This window comes from Biomphalaria glabrata, chromosome 4, assembly GCF_947242115.1.
Source record: "Biomphalaria glabrata chromosome 4, xgBioGlab47.1, whole genome shotgun sequence".
NCBI lineage: Eukaryota > Metazoa > Mollusca > Gastropoda > Planorbidae > Biomphalaria > Biomphalaria glabrata.
The window spans coordinates 39,023,400-39,042,720 of NC_074714.1; positions in this window are offsets into that span (position 1 = coordinate 39,023,400).

The following is a 19,321-nucleotide window of genomic DNA, read 5'->3' on the forward strand; positions in this document are numbered from 1 at the left end:
TCTGATCTCAAACCCACTATCTGACAACAGGTTGCACCTTCTGATCTCAAACCCACTATCTGACAACAGGTTGCACCTTCTGATCTCAAACCCACTATCTGAGAAGAGGTTGCACCTTCTGATCTCAAACCCACTATCTGAGAAGAGGTTGCACCTTCTGATCTCAAACCCACTATCTAAGAAGAGGTTGCACCTTCTGATCTCAAACCCACTATCTGAGAAGAGGTTGCACCTTCTGATCTCAAACCCACTATCTGAGAACAGGTTGCACCTTCTGATCTCAAACCCACTATCTGAGAACAGGTTGCACCTTCTGATCTCAAACCCACTATCTGAGAAGAGGTTGCACCTTCTGATCTCAAACCTACTATCTGAGAACAGGTTGCACCTTCTGATCTCAAACCCACTATCTGACAACAGGTTGCACCTTCTGATCTCAAACCCACTATCTGAGAAGAGGTTGCACCTTCTGATCTCAAACCCACTATCTAGAAGAGGTTGCACCTTCTGATCTCAAACCCACTATCTGAGAAGAGGTTGCACCTTCTGATCTCAAACCCACTATCTGAGAAGAGGTTGCACCTTCTGATCTCAAACCCACTATCTGAGAAGAGGTTACACATGTCGTCTGTGACCGATCTCAAAGGAGAGACTAGCTTGTCTAAGAGTGTAAATAAGTAGAAGCAAGGATGAGTTGGTGTGATTGATAGGCTGAGCTAGTTAAAAAAATGATATCGATGCAGTACTAATTATCAGTTGATTGTATGAATAATTATTAAGTGTAAATACTTTAGTTCCAAGTGTTTCCATTTCCTATTTCCTATCTCTTTCAGATATCATCCAGTTGTAGATATGACCAACTGTGTTATCAATGGGTATATTGTTGTGGTGTGTTACATGTCCAGTCTTTGGACTTTGGTACGTATTCAAACAGTTACAGATACGTTTTTCAAGTAGACTGTTTGTTGCCTAGTCAGTCTGTCTAGCAAACTAAACATTCGATGTTGTGCCATACTAAATGGTTCCATTTAGTGATAAACAAAAGTTTGTTTGTATATGAAATGAAAAACGAAAAGTGAAGTATTATAAAATAATGTATATTTTGCTAATGAATTGGAAACTAATTTTCTTCGCATCAGTTACTCCCTCCAAACGGGAGATTTTTTAAAAATAAATGGCGTATTTGATGTATTCTGCCTACGAATCATGTAGTATTGTTTTAAGTTAAGCATTTTCTTAAGCAGATAATGCATATTATGCTCGTGGAATCAAAACTAATTTTTGTCGCATGTTATTTACTCCACAAGAGGGAGGATTTTTGTTTTAAATAGAGCGCCCCCCCCTAGGGTATTTGGTGTAGCAAATACGAAGTATTAATAACAAAAAAGTGGAAAGCGTGGTCGAGAGGCTAAGTACTTAAACTTGGCTTGGCTACCTATGAAGGGGGCTTGAGGTTCGACACCCAAATCGTGCAGAGTTGTGTTTACTGAGTGCCTAAAGGCAGCACGGAAAAATTTCTCCCAGATACCCCCTCCCCCCACTGTTCCAGTAATGAGATTGGACCATAGCGCTCTGAGCATGCTATAAGCATGAAAGTAGCGCTATATAAAAGCTACAATGTGTTTAAAAGTAATAGTTATCGTGCACTTTTCAGCCCTATAGAGTGAACTTATTAGCGTTGAGCTCTTCGGCTTTTAGCATAAACTACTGTTCATTGTTTAGTTGGCAACAGTGACCTTTCAGTGTAGCCTCGTTGAGAAAGTTTGCGTTGTCTAGTTCAGGGGTGGGCAACCTTTTTCTACCCAGGGCCGCATTAAAAAATTTGGAGACTGGCGGGCCACATAAATTATTTTTCTTTTTGAGGAATAACAACAACAGTTAGCAATTTCTTGAACTAATTTTACGAATAATTTTGTTAATTTTGTTATTGTCTTTTTACATCACAACATTTCACCACAAATATACAATTGTACTTAATGTGACTAATGTGAAGCATTTAACTGTTTATATCTGTGCATAATGTTCTGTAACTGTAGAACTAGCTTACTAGTTGTTTTGTTCTTGCGACTGCTGTCAAATTACAGTCAGTGAGCATCGACCTGTTCTAACAATTCATAATTTTCAAACAAACGAAATAAAGCGTGTTCACAGATGAATTAGGTTCCGAATAATGTGACAGCTTCGCAGCAAAGTGTAATTAAGCTTTTGGCAGTCATGAAACTTCTGTGAAAGAACTCACTGGAATTACTCTTTCAGGTCATAATTTGCTTGGAGGTATGTCATCTTGAGCTAAATCAGCTTCTGCATTAAATGGTGAGCTGATGGTATTGAAAACTAGTTCCAAGATCTTGACGTCTTAAAATTTGCTTTCAAATTCCACAATCAAGAAATCCAAATACGTCTTGTAATTTCATCCATTTCACTAGAAATAGTTTCACCTTTCAGCTAAAGAAAATGATAAGACCCGATTTCACTCGCTGTCTCAAGAAGTGGAATAACTTTGTTTGAAAAGATTTAAGAGATGCAGATACATTTCATTTGCAAACAAAACATTGCAATGTCTCCAATGGTAAACATGAATTATGTCTTCAACTCTTCATTAGAAATATTACTAACAAAGTCACAGTCGATGTCCTTCAATGAACCTAACTATTTCTTCCTTGAGACTCCATATTCTTCTAGGCCAGCGGATACTACTGTGTTACCGAACATCGGACTGTTTTGTTTCAAATCTTCAAGTACTTCTCGGAACTGCCAGTCATGGCCGACAGATAATTGGAGGCCCTTTGCAAAGTGAATTTGGTGGCCTCAAATAAAATAAAATAAAATAAAAAGCGACAACAGTAAATTCAATTTATTAAAAACCTATTGTACTTCAACAATAATATTGAGGACAAGCTTCGCTATTTCTTCTCTAAAATAATTGGAAAAAAGTCAGTGCAAGGCCCTGACCAATTGGTGACCCTAAGCACTTTCTCTATGCCTAACGCTGGCCCTGTGCCAATAATAAGATCATTGAGAAATCAATTCCAACAATATATTTGATATTCAATGCTTTATTTTATTAAAGAGCCTGTTTTTCTTAGTCAAAGCACGAGCTCCATTAGTTGTTACACTTGCTATTTTGTTAACGCCGACCCAACACTTTTAACACAGTATTTTGATAGAATTGAAAAATACTGGCTTGTGTTTGTCTTTCACTGAATTTTTCGAAATATTGCCATTAAAAATAATCTTTAGTTTAAACTTTTTAGAATGACGTTTAAAGACAATGTTTCTTTTGCCTCTTCATGATAAGTGATAAGAATCAGAAGTTTCAATTATTTCTAGATCTATAGATATTTACATTTATTTATATAAATATATTTGCATTTTAATATGTGTAATGTGATTTCTTTAAGCGTCGGCGGGCCGCATAAAACACTTCGGCGGGCCGCATGTGGCCCGCGGGCCGTAGTTTGCCCACCCCTGGTTTAGTTCATTCCTTTTAACCTCTTCCTATCAATTCTCTTTATATTTTCTTACATTTTTCTTCAATGTTCCAAACGCGCAAATTTTTTTTTTTGATCGCGCTTTCTATAATTTTTCTCTTTCACTGCCTTTTTTAGCTTTAACGAATCTTAGGAATGTCAACCGAATCTTGAAAATCTAAATGTAAACAAATAACAGACTACTCTGATGAGCTTTATTACGAACATCTACAATTGGAGATTTTCGTTCAATAAAAAAAGTCAAGGACGCTAAAGTGACCCTCAATGTTGCTAACTAAATAAATAAAGAAAAGTTCTAAATTTTTTTTTCTTTTATGAATACACCAACCTACAATTCTATAATACACATCCGTGTATCAACTATATTTTATAGGCTCGAAGATGTAAAACTTACCTCATATTATAATTTGTAGTAGCTTACTAATAAATCTCTGAATTAGTTTTTAAATGCAGATGTATTCTTTTCAGATAAGTCTTATGTATAAATATATTCTTGTAGCTAAACAAAATAAATTATTATTGTCGACTTTTTTTGTGTGTGTATTTTCTTGAATGAAAGACAAGTTCTACTTAGTTTAGATGTAGATCTAATTCTAATTTCTTGACAACATTATTAATCTTAACTTTACATTCCTGATAATTTTTCTTTAGAACTCGATTTTCGTATCAACTCTGCATTATTACCGCTAATTAGTTGCCCATTTGTTTTTTAAATAAGTTTTGAGTTGTGCCACGATGTCGTGAAAGTCTAATGATTCTTCCATTACGAGATTTTTTTTTGTGCTAGAAATGGAAGAGCTGGAACAATGTGATTCCGTGGGGCTAAAAACTACTCAAGAGTTACCGTGATTGTAAAAAGCAAACCTCATTAACACTTCTTTGATTTAAACTGTAAAATACATTATAAAGCTTGCTAGTTATAGCCTGTTCCGCCATACATGAAAATCTCCAATTCAAACTGAGCATGATTGCCATCAAATAACCACTGGATTACTATGTAGCACGAAAAGTGTTCACAATTGGTCATTTTCTCTATACACTTCTACAAACAAAATAAACCAGGTGTATTCGAAATGGAAGTTCGCTGATAAAGTTTCAAAGCCAGACGATAACTAAGATCAAAGGGAGCCTCATTAAAAATTAAAATGTCGACCAACGATCTCATGACAACTCGTCAACAATAATTTCTAGTTAGTTACGGGTTTAGAAATGATATTGCGTTTTATTGAAAGCAACAAAAAACTTTCGGAATGCACTTCTAGGCTGTACTTGTTAGATTTTTTTTACTTGAAGGGTTTTAATATTAGTTTGAATAGTTGCTATAATTAAAACGCGCCAAAAACGTATAGCTTTCAATCATCAGTTGATTATTAACCCAGTAAAATGGCATTATTAGAAATGCTCAAAAAGTTAAAATATTGTAAGTTAAAAACTAAGTAATTGTTCGAATCATCTTCTAATATGGACCTTTTATAGCCTAATGTCTGCCGTTTTCGTGAGAGCGTTACCAACAATATCGATTCAAAACTTTTGAAGAAGACATTTCAAAACGTCTCCGCTTAAATGATTCTTCTCGAATGGTCAGAATGCTCAAAAGTTTCTTAAATGTTTAACACCAATAAGCTGTCCAACTTTGTGTGACGAAAAACGAGTAAGTTCGCGGCAAGACTTCTGACTTAACCCGAAGATAATCTCGTCTTAAGACTTACGTGCCATATAGGCATTCCCTACATCCTTTGCTTAATAGAATTGAAAGAATAAATCTTTAGTTGTTGATATATTTAGTAAATTCAGTTGAAATTGCTTTCAGGTCAGCATTAGCCTCAACCGTTATCTTCACATCTGTCATCATCAGATCTTCAGGCTTGTCTTCACCGACGCTCGGACCAAATGTCACCTCGTCCTGGTGTGGCTGTGGGCGGGAATCATATCTCTGCCACCTGTCCTAGGTAAGCCAAGTACATGACTACAATGCTCCTAAAAAAAGAATTTGGGGGCGGGGAGGGGGGAATCATGTTTAGTTTCTAGTTTTAATCCATACATTGAATTACAAGTACATAAAGAGTACCCGTTTTTTTTTTAAAGTCATTTCTTTGAATTTTTTTTATAAGGCATTTAGTGTAGCACGACTTCTCATCGGTCCCTTGACTTTCGTGATAGGAGTGCTGTGACAGTTCGCATAAAAAAAAATCCCGCCACTTTTTCCGGTCAGCAGCTGTTCTCAGCAGGATATCCAGAGAGAGGCCGGTCTATTCTGTTATGTTATCCAGACAGATGTTCTCAGCAGGATATCCAGAGAGAGGCCAGTCTATTCTGTTATGTTATCCAGACAGATGTTCTCAGCAGGATATCCAGAGAGAGGCCAGTCTATTCTGTTATGTTATCCAGACAGATGTTCTCAGCAGGATATCCAGAGAGAGGCCGGTCTATTCTGTTATGTTATCCAGACAGATGTTCTCAGCAGGATATCCAGAGAGAGGCCAGTCTATTCTGTTATGTTATCCAGACAGATGTTCTCTGCACGACCGTTTCATCGTGCTCTCTCCACTATACCTTGAAGACTTTTGACAGTGACTCATGTCTTACAGTACGACCAAACCAGCTCAGCTTTCGTCTCTTCACAGTGTTGAGGAGTTTCTCCTTGATACCAGCTAGAGTGTTGACTTGTAAAAGTACAAACTCATTTGTCTTCTTTTCCCGGTAGTCGATACTCAGCATTGTTCTGTACTAGTTACTCTCAAAGACTTGGATGCTTCTTTCGGCACGACTTAGGTCTTTGAAAAAAGGTTAAAGTACTCTAAAGTACTCTAAAGTACTCTAAATCAAATGATCAGGAAGATCTCAATGTGTTTTTACAATGTAGACATACGTGTGTGTTCTGTGTTTTTACATTGTAGACATACGTGTGTGGTCTGTGTTTTTACATTGTAGACATACGTGTGTGGTCTGTGTTTTTACAATGTAGACATACGTGTGTGGTCTGTGTATTTACAATGTAGAGACACGTGTGTGGTCTGTGTTTTTACAATGTAGAGATACGTGTGTGATCTGTGTTTTTACAATGTAGAGATACGTGTGTGGTGTGAGTTCATTGCGTGCAACAATTTGTGAGAGACAAACGTGGCGCATCTTGAAGAGTCCAAGGAGCACAGGGATCTCCGAGGAACTTTTTGGAGAGATGAGTCCAATTAGCACAGGGATCTCCGAGGAACTTCTGGGAGAGATGAGTCCAATTAGCACAGGGATCTCCGAGGAACTTCTGGGAGAGATGGGTCCAATTAGCACAGGGATCTCCGAGGAACTTCTGGGAGAGATGGGTCCAATTAGCACAGGGATCTCCGAGGAACTTTTTGGAGAGATGAGTCCAATTAGCACAGGGATCTCCGAGGAACTTCTGGGAGAGATGAGTCCAATTAGCACAGGAATCTTCTAGGAACTTCTTGGAGAGATGAGTCCAATTAGCACAGGGATCTCCGAGGAACTTCTGGGAGAGATGGGTCCAATTAGCACAGGAATCTCCTAGGAACTTCTGGGAGAGATGAGTCCAATTAGCACAGGGATCTCCGAGGAACTTCTGGGAGAGATGAGTCCAATTGGCACAGGGATCTCCGAGGAACTTCTGGGAGAGATGAGTCCAATTAGCACAGGAATCTCCTAGGAACTTCTGGGAGAGATGAGTCCAATTAGCACAGAGATCTCCTAGGAAATTCTGTAGAAATCAATTCACTGAGCGTCTTTTGCATTATGCCATCATACACGCACTGATGATAAGATAGATAAAAAAAATGAATGAGACATCTATGAGGTTCGACACACATAATGTCAACACCCAAGCCGGATATTTGTTGAGTTTTTAAAATGTTGAGCGACTTTAAGTGAACTTCTACCCGTCTTTATTTCCTCATCGCAAAATCAATGAAGTTACGAAAAATAAAATTTCAGACTAACAAGGAAAACTTGAGAGACATTTCCTTTGTGGCCAATTTGTCGTTTCCTAGTTGGCACGTATGTGTCTGTTTAGTTCGTATTTAGTAACACTTGTATATATACATTAACCATACTTTAACATACAGATCTAAGTGAACTGGCACAAATACGCACTCTGCCTAAAACCTTCAATCTCGGTGCAATATCACTAAACTATATATCTACTGCATTACGGTTTTTTGTTTCATTCTAGGTGCTGGGATGCCTGGTGAGGACAGCGTTTCGTAGCGGCACACATATTGTTTGAGACGCGCTGGGTATAGAATACAGTCCATATATATCGTGTGCGAAAAACAAAGTGTTTTAATGGCGAGCTTAAAACTGGCAATAAATAGCTTCCAACATGGCTGGAGAACGCATGCTACTGGCGGTATATAGCTTCTAACATGGCTGAAGAACACATGCAACTGGCAGTAAATATCTTCCAACATAGCTGGAGATCACATGCAAACTGGCAGTCAATAGCTTCCAACATGGCTGGAGATCAAATGCAAACTGGCAGTCAATAGCTTCCAACATGGCTGGAGATCAAATGCAAACTGGCAGTCAATAGCTTCCAACATGGCTGCAGATCAAATGCAAACTACGTGGACATACATTTGAGACCCAAGTAAAGCTACCGGCTGAGTCAGAGAACTTAAATCGATCGATGGCTTGCATTACTTTGCCTGCGTTAGGTTTGGTAAAATAAACATAGATGTCACTGCTGGGTCTGCGTATTCACGTGAAATACTTCCCTTATTATAGACTCCAAGAGAAGCCTTTACATTTTATCATTGTTTCTTTCTATTCTCACAAACAGCAACAACAAACACAAGTTCATAAAAAGAGAGGGTGCTTTACGAAAGACCCGGAAATGTTCTGTGTCTGATCTTTAGATCTTAAGATCAATGCTCGTCAAAACACAGTTCCAAATCCATGACATTTTTTACTATACACAATTTTCACCGAAAGACGTTTTTGACCGAAAAATCTATAAACAAAAAAAAAAATGTTGTACACAAAAAAGATATTTGTGAAAAAAAATTATCAAAGAAGAGAGTTTGCTAAACAAAAAGTTTGACTTGAGCTTTAGACACAGGCAGCTCATTAGTGAAATGAGATGTAGCCAATTTTCTGATTCACTGATTTACGCAAGACGTAAAATGTAAAAAAACAAACTCGAAGACAAAAAAATAATGTAAAAAAATTGGAAACTGACACAAATAATGGAGTTAGGGAACGCAATAAAAAACGACAGAGACAGACAGACAGACAGACAATTAGACCGAGACAGACTGAGAGAGAAATGGGCGAAAAAAAATAGTATTTGAAAAGTCCATAGTATTTGAAGGCTAGATTTGGTTTGTATATTTTCTGTATGTCAGAAGTCAGCTAAACGTATTTAATAGTTGAGGGTGGAATGGGGAGCGGGTTGTTAGCCTCACTATATGTGTAGAGAGCGGGTTGTTGGCCTCACTATATGTGTAGAGAGCGGGTTGTTAGCCTCACTATATGTGTAGAGAGCGGGTTGTTAGCCTCACTATATGTGTAGAGAGCGGGTTGTTAGCCTCACTATACTACATGTGTAGAGCTGAGCGCAGTGAACTTATTGTCACTTGCCTATATGAGCCACATGTCACTTTTGATACAACTGTGCACACAGCGAGCGACATTTCATGGATCAAATAGTTTCTTGCCATTTCATTTTTTTTAAAGAAATGAGTCTTTCGAAGGGAAACAACCTCTGAATGTTTTAAGATCAGCAAAATGATTCGTATAATTGTATCTAATGAAAAAAAATTTTAAATAAAAATGAGCAGGTATATTAAGCAACTAATATTAACCTGGTCAATCAAAATATATACAAGTCTCTAAAAAGAAATCGATAATTAGAAATTTTTTAAAAGTATAAAAATTGTGCCATGTTTTTTTTTTTTTTACCGTCATTTATTTTCAGTTCTGTTCTTGTCATACAGCTAAGACGTATATACACATAGATAATTAGAGACATAGCTAGAGCACACTTTTATATTTATTTGTTTTCTGATTCTTCTTTTTCTTTTCTGCTGACATGAAGCATAAAGTAAGACGTATGTGTCATTATGTATGTATGAATGCATGTCCCGAATAAAAATCAAACGCGATTGACCAATTCTGATAAAACTTGGCATAAATCACGATATCGACTGAACACATAGATGACAAATAAATACATAAATAGTTACCCTTTTTCACACTCTACTTTCATTTTCATGACAAAATGTAAAAAAATTGAAGGGAACATTCTCCATGTTTGACATAGATCTAACTTCAATCCGCTAGATCAGTAATACCCAAACTAAGGCCCGAAGGCAGCGGGTCATATGACTCATATCTGGCATGAATATATATATATATTCTTTGGCTCAGTTTATCTTCGTATTAATTTACCAGACTCAATGGCACACATATCACATATTTTGAGAACTGCTGGTTCTGTGCAATAAAGAACTAAGAAAATGTCACCGAGAGATCGATAACCTGGCTGTGATACAAACATGTTGAAGTGAAGGTTGAAGTGAACTGTTCAGAACGTTGTCCTGGGATAAGAAGTTTTGTTACACATTTCTCAATCTTTTGATACAACAGACTAAATTTGTCTAGACCTGACTCTGTATCTACAAGTTCTATTGTTTACTTGCCTTGTGGCATGTTTGTATTTTAATTTATACCGCTCTAAAAACAGCAAAATAAAACAGCCTGATATGAGCGCTTTAGAATAAAATGATATCTGATTTTCATTCACTTTTCTAGTTCTTCATTTCTAAATGTTACGGACGGATGGACGGACAGACAAACCACACAAAATTTTTAAAAAGGCTTTCTTTTGGGGGCCGCTAAAATGGTAACTAGATAATAACACAAGTTTGTCAAGAAAACAACGCACTTTTATATTGATAAGTGCAATGTTGATAGCCAGAGAACTAAATACAGACTATTTAGAAAAACTTTTAATTTGTACTTCTATTTTCCCCCACATCTGATTTTTTTTTTGTGGCAGAGGCTTGCTGCTGAAAAAAAAAACTTTAATAAATCTGTCATTACTAAGCTTTCTCTCTAATACTAGTAGAAATATTTTTTTTACCATCACTACGACTTAAAACAGACGGCTGGAGTTTAAGGAATAAGCTTTCCAGGAGACACTAAACACACTAAAAAGCTTTTCCTCAATTTTACCTCAGGTCAAGGGAAACAAACCACATTTGATCAACAAATAATTTTTTTTAATACATTATCGGCAAGAAAAATAAAAAGCTCCACCAAGACAAAGGTTTGGAACAAAAAAAAAAAAAAGTTGTTGAACAATGTGAATGTACTTTAAGAAAAGATCAGTTTATGCTTTTTTTTTTTCAATTATAACAATGTGTTTTGTTTGTTTTGTATGACAATCAAGCATTGTATTACGACGACTCAGGAAGCTTGAGAGTTACAGACCTACTTGGAAAGCTTATATACATTTATTCACTCCCATTGCTTATTGAATAGCATGTCTGGTACACATCGTATGTCATGTCCAGCGGGTGCACCATCCTATTATACACACTTTTTTTCGTTAAGTATTTTTGTATTTTGTTAGTTTTATGGTTGTAGATGTATGCATAAAATTACAGCGTGCAGGTATTACCCTTAATGCTAATGGTGAATGCATCTTGGAATTTTTTCACGATAAATCTGATGACCCAATAACCATAAGTATCCTTTGGATTTGTGTATTTATAAGTAACTGATTTGTTAAATGAATGGACTTATAAAGTACGCCAGGACGTCTAAATTCGCAGATATAAGGAACGAATTTATTTAAAAATGCATTTGAAACACAAATTTTAAGGTTAATTTTATGAAATAATGAAATCAATAAACTATATTTTGTATTTTCATGTGTAAAAGTAAAAAACTATCTGTGCAAAATGTAGTTTTAAAAATTAGATCTAGATCCTTTCGATCTTCTCTCTTGTAAACATGGTAAACATGGCCTAGATTAATGAAATACTAATAATTTCATAGAGTCGAGCAACTTTTTTATTGAGGGTCTTAAGTTTGTTTTAGGGCTACCATACATACGTTATGGTTCCAGTTAGTACCCAAGGAACATTTTTGCCAAGTTCTATCAAGATTGGTAAAACGGTTTTGATTTCTATGCGGGACATACATACGTACATACATACTGTCACTGCTATAATGTGACATTTTGCTTGTGTATCAATTTAATTGAAGATGTCTTGTTTTTCTTCAGTTGTTGTACTACATGATGTTGAGCAAGTCTAATCCAATTAACACAGAACAACACTTATTAAAATTCATCAAATAAGATCAGGGTTAGCAGACGAGATTTATTCATCATAAAATAAAATAACAGTTCACTGGTTATTCCAGACACAAAGAAATATATATTTTATTCCGTAAATCCAATGAAATATTCTAAGAACACAATTGATATTAAATCACTGAATTAACTACGTTAGACATCCTTCCAGCTCAAGAGCCTGACGACTACAACTTGACCATGTGATTAACAGCCCACAATTCAAATGTGAATTGTTGTCTCTCACGTGAAACACAAATATAGCATGTACTTCGTGCTTCCCACCTAATACACTCACAATATCTATAAATAATGATGGGGCATATACGCCTTACTTTCTGCTTAATAGTATAGATGAACACTATTCTCCTTTAAAGTTGACATCTTACAACGAAAGAAATAAAAGAAGTAATAATAAAACGTTATTCAATTTCAATACTAAATTCACAGCTGTAAACTTAACATGAAGCTTATAGACTGAATGTACTGAGCTGACAACTTCTTCATCTTCTTCATCGTTCTCATTGTTATGTTGGAGTGTTCATATGACTAGACCAATACATGAGATGAACTGCGCAATGGTTTCCAAATCAGGGAGCTCTCCATATAGTTTTCTTTCTATTGGGGTGATTTGGGGCCAATGTCTTATACGGGCCTCTTGGTAGAGAGAGCAGTTTTGGAGGACGTGGTCTGCATTTTCTGGTGATACTCCACATGGGCAGATTTCACTGGTTCCAATTTTGAGCTTCCGGAACATGTGTTGTCGCATTCTGTTGTGTCCGGTCCTGAGTCGAAAGATTAGACGTTGGTCTTGTCGGGATAGCTTATAGTAAGCATCATCTTTCTTGTGATTTGGATGGGAGCTCGTCCATTTCTCATTTATTTTATCTACAATTAATTTCTTCATTTCTTCTGGATAGAGTGCAGAGTTTACTTGTGAGTTTGTTCTCCCACTCTTGGCGAGTGTGTCAGCCTTCTCATTTCCTGCTAGTTGTATATGAGCTGGTATCCATTGAATAACAGCTGACTACTGAAACAAACGCCTTTCTTGTAAATATAGTTTGTCATCTAAGAAATCGAATGTTGCCAAACGCCCTGGTAACGGAAGCCAAATCCATTTTTAAAGCTTATATCAACTCACTCTGTCTATCTGTCTAGTAAAAAGTTTTAACATCGTATCGTCAGTCTTCTCTGAACCATACATTTAAATCTATACCCGGCAATCATAGTCACGTGATTATCCTGCGCTATTTTGCACTTCCTTTATTTATGTACTACTAGATATTTAAAATCTTCATTTCTTCAACTACTCTAGCTAGACTATTCGTTTTAGTAGGCCTGCACACTCCCAGGCACGCTATTCAGCCTCAACCTGGCACTTGGGTGGAAACGATCATTTGAGGAAGTGATTAGGCTAAATGAATAGCAAAACAAAACTCCTGTGGGAGTGTCCAAGGGAATGCAAGAGCTTTCCCATTTTCACGGTGCAGAGTTGAAAGAGAGCTTCCACGTTCCTGTCGATAGTCCATGCGCCGTTCCTCAAGGGACCGTTACACTAATGGCGAGTCCTGCACGGTTAGCTTGGTACAACATTGGAAAATGGCAGGGGGTTCCCGTAGTGCTCGGCCTTCGGCTATGTATTCTAGTCCATGCGTCCGCATTGCCGGATACATCGGAAATAGCAATGTTTTATATAGGCATTGACTTGGACCTCTTCCAGATAGAAAGGTTTTTTCAAGCACATAAGAGTTCGAAGAGCCTTCGGCTCAACTCTTTTGACAATGACAAGGCTTGAGAGCTGACCTACCCTGCCACGTTACAGGCCAGTGTTCGAGCCTTCTATGACAATTGGTCTCGATTGACTAAACATAGAAAAGAGAAGAACGATGAACTCCAGGTATCTTTTCTCTTTTGGATGGTCAGAGAGTAGGGGTGGACACTACATGCTTTTGTTTCAAAAATGCTAAAAGATATATTTGACGTCATAAATTTAAGATGGTTAATGTCATGGGTATCATTTTCAGTGACAATTTAGCCTTGTCCTACAAGACATTGCTTCAGCATTGACATTACATTTACAGACACTTGTTTCATATCTTAAAATGTACAAGCAATTCTTCAAAGATGATTGATCATGCCTGCATTTTGCAGTACACACGTTCTTTCAAGGTAAAGCCACTAAAATAATTAGATTGCGATTTTTTATCGACCTTGGATTCTGGAACATAATAAATTCAAAGGAAAATAATTAGTTATGAAATGTGCTTTCGTATGTGTCAACCCCAGACTTTAGAACAAGAAATATGTTGTAAATGTTTCAACAAACTTGTAGATACAAAATATCCAATATAAAGAGTTTGATTTACACTACGTGAATTTGATTTACACAGCACTCGTTTCATTGCAGGGTGGGGACGTTACACCTACGACCGTAAAGCTCACTACTGTGGCTTCGATCGTTTGTCCAGCAGGTCCTACACTATTGTGCTGGCCACATCCAGTGTCGCCTTGCCTTGCTTACTTGTCTGCTATTTCAACTTTGCTATTTACAGGTAGGTCTGACATCATTTTTTTTTTGCCTTTCTAACGTAAAACATGTATGTAGGTCAAACATAATACAGCAGGAGATATTCTTTTAAAAGATAAACTTTTGATATATAGATATACAGATGGACAGAAAGACGGATGGACAGATAGATAGATAGATAGATAGATAGATAGATAGATAGATAGATAGATAGATATATAGATATATAGATAGATAGATAGATAGATAGATAGATAGATAGATAGATAGATAGATAGATAGATAGATAGATACAATAGATAGATAGATAGATAGATAGATAATTACATATATATATATATATATATTAGGGGTGCACCGGATAGTACTTTTTGATATCCGGCCGGAGCCGGATATGACCGGATAGTAAACTTTGATATTCGGCCGGGGCCGGAGCCGGAGCCGGATACCTAAGTGTCTTGTTAATAGCTTGTGTTGCTGAACATTTTACGAAACTGTTAAATAACATGTGACCTATATTGGTTGTTTTTTTTTCCTTTTATATACCGTATTGTTTTAAACTCTGTTACTGATTGATTTATTCAAGCTTAACAGTATTTCTAAAAATCGGTATAGCATGAGTGTGTCTGTGTGTATATGTACGATGCCACCAACTGTAAAGGATGTGTGTAGAAAGGTCAAGGTAAATAATGTTAGTATATATTTAACTAGTTACTAATGTAAATCTCTCATAAGTAAATTGCAATCTGCCTTGTATAGTGGTCGGATGTATGCGTTCATGAATTTCAGACCAACAACCTGGTCAGATATACCTAGTGAGCCTACACGTGTAGTCCTAGTGTAGTGTGTATAGTTGTTTGTGTTAACCATCAAAAATTGTTTTTTCCTTGAGCATTCGCACGCAATAGAGTTGGGTGTCAGTCAAAAAAGACAACACATTGGCATGGTCAGTCAAGCATGTAGATAAATTATACCCGTCCACTAGTTAGAGGTCAAGGTTGTTTTTTTTTTATGCTCCAGCATATTGTTTCTTTGTTTGCTAGATCTAACTGCGGTACTGTTATTCAATTTATTTTGTGCGATTTTAAAATTTACTGTAAGGTTTTCCGTTAATTATTAAGCCAAAAGAATTAAACAATGAAATTAGCTTTCTTTCTAAAGGTTTTAATACAAGGCAAAATAAAATACACACACGCAAACATGCACATCTTTGTTTTATTTTATTGTGCAAAGAACGTACGTAAGAAATATTAAATGCAAAGAACGTATGTTAGAAACAGCTTCCTTAATTATTACTTATTAATTATTTTATTCGTGGTTTCAGTAACTGTTACAAAAGGGAACGATAGTAAGCCTATGGATGTCAGGTGTGTAAAAGTCGTCCTAGCCTGATACACAGTGGCTAAGTACGCATCTTAAGTAAAAAATTTTAGTAATAACAGGGAGTTAATTGACTGTCACAAATTATAAAGAATATTGATATCAAATCAAGACACTTAATTGCAGGAGTAATATTCAAGTTAACACGTTAGAAAAATATTTATTGACAGTGTAATATCCTTTGTTAGCACGTTGTGTTTTTTTCATTCTGGCTTAAAAAAATGATCAATGTCTATCAATGAATTGGGTGTCAAGGACCAAGGAAATAAAGAGTAGGGGGTGTTTAGCTCTCCATTTCAAGATATAGCTCTGGTCGTATCTTCTACAAAATAATTAGTTACTGGCTTACTGGGCTATATAATCTCGCGGTTTGTGTTCTGTGTAGCTAAAGGTCACTCGTTTAGGTGCGTGTGATCTTTAGTCCAGCTTACTAATTGAGATTTATGTTCAAGTAACTCGGCACACTTGAAAAGGTGTGGCCTCTAGCCCAACCACGTGATTAAGATTTTTCTCCAAATAAGCAAACTCTTTGTCCGGATACCCGTGTAGATGTTAGGCTTGAAGTCCAGTCCACTCCCCCACCCCCAATTAAGATTAGCTACTAAGTAAACAAACATAGTTCCCTCGTGTGACCTCTAGAGAGTGCTTACGTCCATCGTATCTTACTTGTGGTCACCTGTCAATCAATGAACTCAATGGGATGGACTAAACAAATAAAAGGGGGAGGGTGTTGTTCATCTGGAAATATACCTGGTTACCTTAGAGGTGTGGCTCTTGTAGTCCAGCCCCACCCTAATAAAGATTAACTACTAAATAAACAAACTCAGTTCCCTCGAAAGATGTGACCTCTAGAGAGTGTCAATACGCTGACATTAAACTTACGTCCATCGTATTGAACTTGTGGTCACCTGCCTATAAAAAAAAACTTAATGTGATGGACTAAACAAATAAAAGGGGTGGGAGTTGTTCATCTCTACCTCTGGAGATATACCCGCACAGCTAGACAGACGTCTGGTCAGCATGACGTAGTCAAGGAATGTAGCATTTTAACATGTTAACTAACCTACTCAAAGGTCAAGACAAATTGAAAAAAGTGTCAGCCATTGCTGCTCTGTATGTAAAGCGCATTTATGATGTAAAGTTTCATTTCTATTTATATTAAGTTATTAACACGCCTTGTCTTTATAATAAACGATGTTTGGTGCATTATTCATAATGGCTCTATTTTTAAGCACATTATTTTGTTTGAATATAAACATTAATACATTCTACAACAGACATTAATGGAACGAGGTCCACTTTATGCATATTAAATATGTGTATTTTTTACTATCCGGTTTACTATCCGGTAGTGATATCCGACCGGAGCCGAATAGCACCGGATAGTAAAAAACGCCGGATATTCGGCAGAAGCCGGAGCCGGAGCGACTATCCGGTGCACCCCTAATATATATATATATATATATATATAGATAGATAGATAGATAGATAGATAGATAGATAGATAGATAGATAGATAGATAGATAGATAGATAGATAGATAGATAGATAGATAGATAGATAGATAGATAGATAGATAGATAGATAGATAGATAGATAGAAGATGGCAAACAGACCACGAGTTCATGTAGGGCTGCCACTTTCTTCGTCTGTGACAGCTCAGTTAAGTTACTGCTTAAACACACACACAAACACTATCACTCACACACACACACAAAACACTCCTCTAGACAGTTTCAAATGCTATATAAAAATAAAAGCACATCCTTCAACATCCTCAATCAAGGCCCAAGCGATAGCACTAGATCTTCTGGAACCAACAAGACCTACTAAGGCTTCCAGATAAAGAAACGACAGTGATTTGGACAACTAACGCTAAATCTGATTATTTGACAACACTAAAAGAAAATGGTGCAAGAGTCTCAGTACGTGACCCGTATCAAACACAAACACTTTGGCTGAATTGTTGTTGTTTCTTTTATTCTGTAAATCCCTGCTTGTACTTTTTTATAATGAATAAACAAAATGTAGGCCTATTTTTTACTTAGTTCTAGATTTAAAAATTCCATTTTATTTTATCCAGGATTTGTTTGGTTGTTCTATGAAAAACAAAATTAAATTATAAAACAAATTTTCATAATGATAAAAAGCCTTTTAGTAATCTTGTGAAAATGAAATATTTTTTTTATAGAAATGCTAGTTTTATAATAGTTTACGACGTCAGTAACCTTTATTGAGACATTATTTCGAAATAAAAAAAATTGCAAATGTGTAGGCCTACTAATTCGGGTTTACTTGGTGCCGAGCAGAAGCGACCAATAAAAGGCGCGCGTCTCCTTGGGGATGAATTATGGGTATTTTGTATGTTATGTAGTATGTTTTGTATGTTTTTACATTGACAAAATAACATTAGACAAATAATAACTTTTTTAAAAAGAAATTATCTTATCTTCTTATCTTATGAAAGACATAAGTGACTGCAAAAAAGATGATTACGCCGTGTGTTTAGTCTTATGTCAATGTAGTCATGGATGATAATCAATGACTGTAATTGTTCCAAGTCACTGGTTTTCCTAGCTGACTCGGGCAACTCATTCCATGCCCTAATAGCACTAGAAAAGAATCAGCTTTTAATAATAATAATAATAATAATAATAATAATAATAATCTTTATTATCCGTAAGGTAATTTGTCTTACAATTTGTGCATTACACCAAACAAAAAACATTATAACTATAAGAAACCAAAGTGTACATTCACACCAGACTCACTCTTGTGCCTTTCTGAGTATTTTATTAGTTTTTTTTTTTTTGTATTTGTATTTTAATGTTTTATGTAAAATTGCTACTTTACTTTGAAGTCTTCTATCCTGAAGGGTAATGGATAATCGAAAGATAAGTTTCAGCTCCTTCTCAGAAGCCAGCAGAGGACTAAAGTAAAAAAAAAAAAGTAAAATTCCTCTTTCAGACCTTGCGATCTACAGGGCTGATGATGTAAAGGTCATCTGTTTCTGTGGGCCATGGTTAACGAGGGTGTCTTGTGGCTAGCACAACGACCAACCACCTTTACTTTTCCCAAACTAATGTCAGGTACCCATTAGAGCTGGGTGGACTCAGAGGCTCCCTAAGGATCCCAAAATTCAAAATCTTAGTCTTCATGATTTAAACCTGGGACCTCTGGGGTTCGGAATCCAAACGCTTTACCACTCAGCCACCGCGCCAGCGGACAACTGTTGATATAACGTTGTGAATGGATCAGTAGTAGCACCCACGGAAATAGGAGACAAGTAAATAGGCTAGAAGATAATACATTGACACATCATTCACAACATCAGACAGACATTTGAGACCGAGTTTAATACATAGATCCTTTCTGCGTTGTATTGTGTTCGCAGGTATGTCAGAGATGCAAGTCAAAGAGTCCAGACCTGGAACACTACTCCCAGTAAGTAGAATACACATCTTTTTATGAAATTCTATCAGCTTAAAAAAATAGTTTTTAAAGAAACCTTTGATTTATGTTACCTGGAAGTTTAGTTTACAAACTATTCAGTGTTTATTTTACACTCTTGAATTATTGGATCGATCAAAACGTATGACGGGAAAAAAAATC